Genomic DNA, 6,128 nt, shown 5'->3' with positions numbered 1-6,128 from the left:
GATCCTGAGTTACATCCTGTATTATACTCCAGAGCTGCACTCACTATTCTGCTGGTGCAGTCACTGTGTACATACATTACATTACTGATCCTGAATTACATCCTGTATTATACCCCAGAGCTGCACTCATTATTCTGCTGGTGCACTCACTGTGTACATACATTACTGATCCTGAGTTACATCCTGTATTATACACCAGAGCTGCACTCACTATTCTGCTGGTCCTGTCACTGTGTACATACATTACTGATCCTGAGTTACATCCTGTATTATACTCCAGAGCTGCACTCACTATTCTGCTGGTGCAGTCACTGTGTACATACATTACATTACTGATCCTGAGTTACATCCTGTATTATACTCCAGAGCTGCACTCACTATTCTGCTGGTGCAGTCACTGTGTACATACATTACATTACTGATCCCGAGTTACATCCTGTATTATACTCCAGAGCTGCACTCACTATTCTGCTGGTGCAGTCACTGTGTACATACATTACATTACTGATCCTGAGTTACATCCTGTATTATACTCCAGAGCTGCACTCATTATTCTGCTGGTGCAGTCACTGTGTACATACATTACATTACTGATCCTGAGTTACATCCTGTATTATACACCAGAGCTGCACTCACTATTCTGCTGGTGCAGTCACTGTGTACATACATTACATTACTGATCCTGAGTTACATCCTGTATTATACTCCAGAGCTGCACTCACTATTCTGCTGGTGCAGTCACTGTGTACATACATTACATTACTGATCCTGAGTTACAGCCTGTATTATACACCAGAGCTGCACTCACTATTCTGCTGGTCCTGTCACTGTGTACATACATTACTGATCCTGAGTTACATCCTGTATTATACTCCAGAGCTGCACTCACTATTCTGCTGGTCCTGTCACTGTGTACATACATTACTGATCCTGAGTTACATCCTGTATTATACTCCAGAGCTGCACTCACTATTCTGCTGGTGCAGTCACTGTGTACATACATTACATTACTGATCCTGAGTTACATCCTGTATTATACTCCAGAGCTGCACTCACTATTCTGCTGGTGCAGTCACTGTGTACATACATTACTGATCCTGAATTACATCCTGTATTATACCCCAGAGCTGCTCTCATTATTCTGCTGGTGCACTCACTGTGTACATACATTACATTACTGATCCTGAGTTACATCCTGTATTATACCCCAGAGCTGCACTCACTATTCTGCTGGTCCTGTCACTGTGTACATACATTACTGATCCTGAGTTACATCCTGTATTATACACCAGAGCTGCACTCACTATTCTGCTGGTGCAGTCACTGTGTGCATACATTACATTACTGATCCTGAGTTACATCCTGTATTATACTCCAGAGCTGCACTCACTATTCTGCTGGTGCAGTCACTGTGTACATACATTACATTACTGATCCTGAATTACATCCTGTATTATACCCCAGAGCTGCACTCATTATTCTGCTGGTGCACTCACTGTGTACATACATTACATTACTGATCCTGAGTTACAGCCTGTATTATACACCAGAGCTGCACTCACTATTCTGCTGGTCCTGTCACTGTGTACATACATTACTGATCCTGAGTTACATCCTGTATTATACTCCAGAGCTGCAATCACTATTCTGCTGGTGCAGTCACTGTGTACATACATTACATTACTGATCCTGAATTACATCCTGTATTATACCCCAGAGCTGCACTCATTATTCTGCTGGTGCACTCACTGTGTACATACATTACATTACTGATCCTGAGTTACATCCTGTATTATACACCAGAGCTGCACTCACTATTCTGCTGGTCCTGTCACTGTGTACATACATTACATTACTGAGTTACATCCTGTATTATACCCCAGAGCTGCACTCACTATTCTGCTGGTGCAGTCACTGTGTACATACATTACTGATCCTGAGTTACATCCTGTATTATACTCCAGAGCTGCACTCATTATTCTGCTGGTGCAGTCACTGTGTACATACATTACATTACTGATCCTGAGTTACATCCTGTATTATACACCAGAGCTGCACTCACTATTCTGCTGGTGCAGTCACTGTGTACATACATTACATTACTGATCCTGAGTTACATCCTGTATTATACTCCAGAGCTGCACTCACTATTCTGCTGGTGCAGTCACTGTGTACATACATTACATTACTGATCCTGAGTTACATCCTGTATTATACACCAGAGCTGCACTCACTATTCTGCTGGTCCTGTCACTGTGTACATACATTACTGATCCTGAGTTACATCCTGTATTATACTCCAGAGCTGCACTCACTATTCTGCTGGTCCTGTCACTGTGTACATACATTACTGATCCTGAGTTACATCCTGTATTATACTCCAGAGCTGCACTCACTATTCTGCTGGTGCAGTCACTGTGTACATACATTACATTACTGATCCTGAGTTACATCCTGTATTATACTCCAGAGCTGCACTCACTATTCTGCTGGTGCAGTCACTGTGTACATACATTACTGATCCTGAATTACATCCTGTATTATACCCCAGAGCTGCACTCATTATTCTGCTGGTGCACTCACTGTGTACATACATTACATTACTGATCCTGAGTTACATCCTGTATTATACCCCAGAGCTGCACTCACTATTCTGCTGGTCCTGTCACTGTGTACATACATTACTGATCCTGAGTTACATCCTGTATTATACACCAGAGCTGCACTCACTATTCTGCTGGTGCAGTCACTGTGTGCATACATTACATTACTGATCCTGAGTTACATCCTGTATTATACTCCAGAGCTGCACTCACTATTCTGCTGGTGCAGTCACTGTGTACATACATTACATTACTGATCCTGAATTACATCCTGTATTATACCCCAGAGCTGCACTCATTATTCTGCTGGTGCACTCACTGTGTACATACATTACATTACTGATCCTGAGTTACAGCCTGTATTATACACCAGAGCTGCACTCACTATTCTGCTGGTCCTGTCACTGTGTACATACATTACTGATCCTGAGTTACATCCTGTATTATACTCCAGAGCTGCAATCACTATTCTGCTGGTGCAGTCACTGTGTACATACATTACATTACTGATCCTGAATTACATCCTGTATTATACCCCAGAGCTGCACTCATTATTCTGCTGGTGCACTCACTGTGTACATACATTACATTACTGATCCTGAGTTACATCCTGTATTATACACCAGAGCTGCACTCACTATTCTGCTGGTCCTGTCACTGTGTACATACATTACATTACTGAGTTACATCCTGTATTATACCCCAGAGCTGCACTCACTATTCTGCTGGTGCAGTCACTGTGTACATACATTACTGATCCTGAGTTACATCCTGTATTATACTCCAGAGCTGCACTCATTATTCTGCTGGTGCAGTCACTGTGTACATACATTACATTACTGATCCTGAGTTACATCCTGTATTATACACCAGAGCTGCACTCACTATTCTGCTGGTGCAGTCACTGTGTACATACATTACATTACTGATCCTGAGTTACATCCTGTATTATACTCCAGAGCTGCACTCACTATTCTGCTGGTGCAGTCACTGTGTACATACATTACATTACTGATCCTGAGTTACATCCTGTATTATACACCAGAGCTGCACTCACTATTCTGCTGGTCCTGTCACTGTGTACATACATTACTGATCCTGAGTTACATCCTGTATTATACTCCAGAGCTGCACTCACTATTCTGCTGGTCCTGTCACTGTGTACATACATTACTGATCCTGAGTTACATCCTGTATTATACTCCAGAGCTGCACTCACTATTCTGCTGGTGCAGTCACTGTGTACATACATTACTGATCCTGAATTACATCCTGTATTATACCCCAGAGCTGCACTCATTATTCTGCTGGTGCACTCACTGTGTACATACATTACATTACTGATCCTGAGTTACATCCTGTATTATACCCCAGAGCTGCACTCACTATTCTGCTGGTCCTGTCACTGTGTACATACATTACTGATCCTGAGTTACATCCTGTATTATACACCAGAGCTGCACTCACTATTCTGCTGGTGCAGTCACTGTGTGCATACATTACATTACTGATCCTGAGTTACATCCTGTATTATACTCCAGAGCTGCACTCACTATTCTGCTGGTGCAGTCACTGTGTACATACATTACATTACTGATCCTGAATTACATCCTGTATTATACCCCAGAGCTGCACTCATTATTCTGCTGGTGCACTCACTGTGTACATACATTACATTACTGATCCTGAGTTACAGCCTGTATTATACACCAGAGCTGCACTCACTATTCTGCTGGTCCTGTCACTGTGTACATACATTACTGATCCTGAGTTACATCCTGTATTATACTCCAGAGCTGCAATCACTATTCTGCTGGTGCAGTCACTGTGTACATACATTACATTACTGATCCTGAATTACATCCTGTATTATACACCAGAGCTGCACTCACTATTCTGCTGGTCCTGTCACTGTGTACATACATTACTGATCCTGAGTTACATCCTGTATTATACTCCAGAGCTGCAATCACTATTCTGCTGGTGCAGTCACTGTGTACATACATTACATTACTGATCCTGAGTTACATCCTGTATTATACACCAGAGCTGCACTCACTATTCTGCTGGTCCTGTCACTGTGTACATACATTACTGATCCTGAGTTACATCCTGTATTATACACCAGAGCTGCACTCACTATTCTGCTGGTGCAGTCACTGTGTGCATACATTACATTACTGATCCTGAGTTACATCCTGTATTATACTCCAGAGCTGCACTCACTATTCTGCTGGTGCAGTCACTGTGTACATACATTACATTACTGATCCTGAATTACATCCTGTATTATACCCCAGAGCTGCACTCACTATTCTGCTGGTGCAGTCACTGTGTACATACATTACTGATCCTGAGTTACATCCTGTATTATACTCCAGAGCTGCACTCATTATTCTGCTGGTGCAGTCACTGTGTACATACATTACATTACTGATCCTGAGTTACATCCTGTATTATACACCAGAGCTGCACTCACTATTCTGCTGGTGCAGTCACTGTGTACATACATTACATTACTGATCCTGAGTTACATCCTGTATTATACTCCAGAGCTGCACTCACTATTCTGCTGGTGCAGTCACTGTGTACATACATTACATTACTGATCCTGAGTTACATCCTGTATTATACACCAGAGCTGCACTCACTATTCTGCTGGTCCTGTCACTGTGTACATACATTACTGATCCTGAGTTACATCCTGTATTATACTCCAGAGCTGCACTCACTATTCTGCTGGTCCTGTCACTGTGTACATACATTACTGATCCTGAGTTACATCCTGTATTATACTCCAGAGCTGCACTCACTATTCTGCTGGTGCAGTCACTGTGTACATACATTACATTACTGATCCTGAGTTACATCCTGTATTATACTCCAGAGCTGCACTCACTATTCTGCTGGTGCAGTCACTGTGTACATACATTACTGATCCTGAATTACATCCTGTATTATACCCCAGAGCTGCACTCATTATTCTGCTGGTGCACTCACTGTGTACATACATTACATTACTGATCCTGAGTTACATCCTGTATTATACCCCAGAGCTGCACTCACTATTCTGCTGGTCCTGTCACTGTGTACATACATTACTGATCCTGAGTTACATCCTGTATTATACACCAGAGCTGCACTCACTATTCTGCTGGTGCAGTCACTGTGTGCATACATTACATTACTGATCCTGAGTTACATCCTGTATTATACTCCAGAGCTGCACTCACTATTCTGCTGGTGCAGTCACTGTGTACATACATTACATTACTGATCCTGAATTACATCCTGTATTATACCCCAGAGCTGCACTCATTATTCTGCTGGTGCACTCACTGTGTACATACATTACATTACTGATCCTGAGTTACAGCCTGTATTATACACCAGAGCTGCACTCACTATTCTGCTGGTCCTGTCACTGTGTACATACATTACTGATCCTGAGTTACATCCTGTATTATACTCCAGAGCTGCAATCACTATTCTGCTGGTGCAGTCACTGTGTACATACATTACATT

At 42.3% G+C, this 6,128-nt stretch overlaps 1 long non-coding RNA gene across 1 annotated transcript in view; it reads right to left on the bottom strand.

Moving 5' to 3' along the window:
- Positions 1–6,128, bottom strand: part of LOC141088801 (uncharacterized) — a 28,112-nt gene that overhangs the window by 20,959 nt on the left and 1,025 nt on the right. The window lies entirely within an intron of this gene.

The sequence above is a fragment of the Dendrobates tinctorius genome, unplaced genomic scaffold (assembly GCF_039654945.1).
Source record: "Dendrobates tinctorius isolate UK_male_01 unplaced genomic scaffold, ASM3965494v1 ptg000041l, whole genome shotgun sequence".
NCBI lineage: Eukaryota > Metazoa > Chordata > Amphibia > Anura > Dendrobatidae > Dendrobates > Dendrobates tinctorius.
Note: the sequence above shows the minus strand (reverse complement) of the source record. Positions and strands in the feature narration are given on the sequence as shown.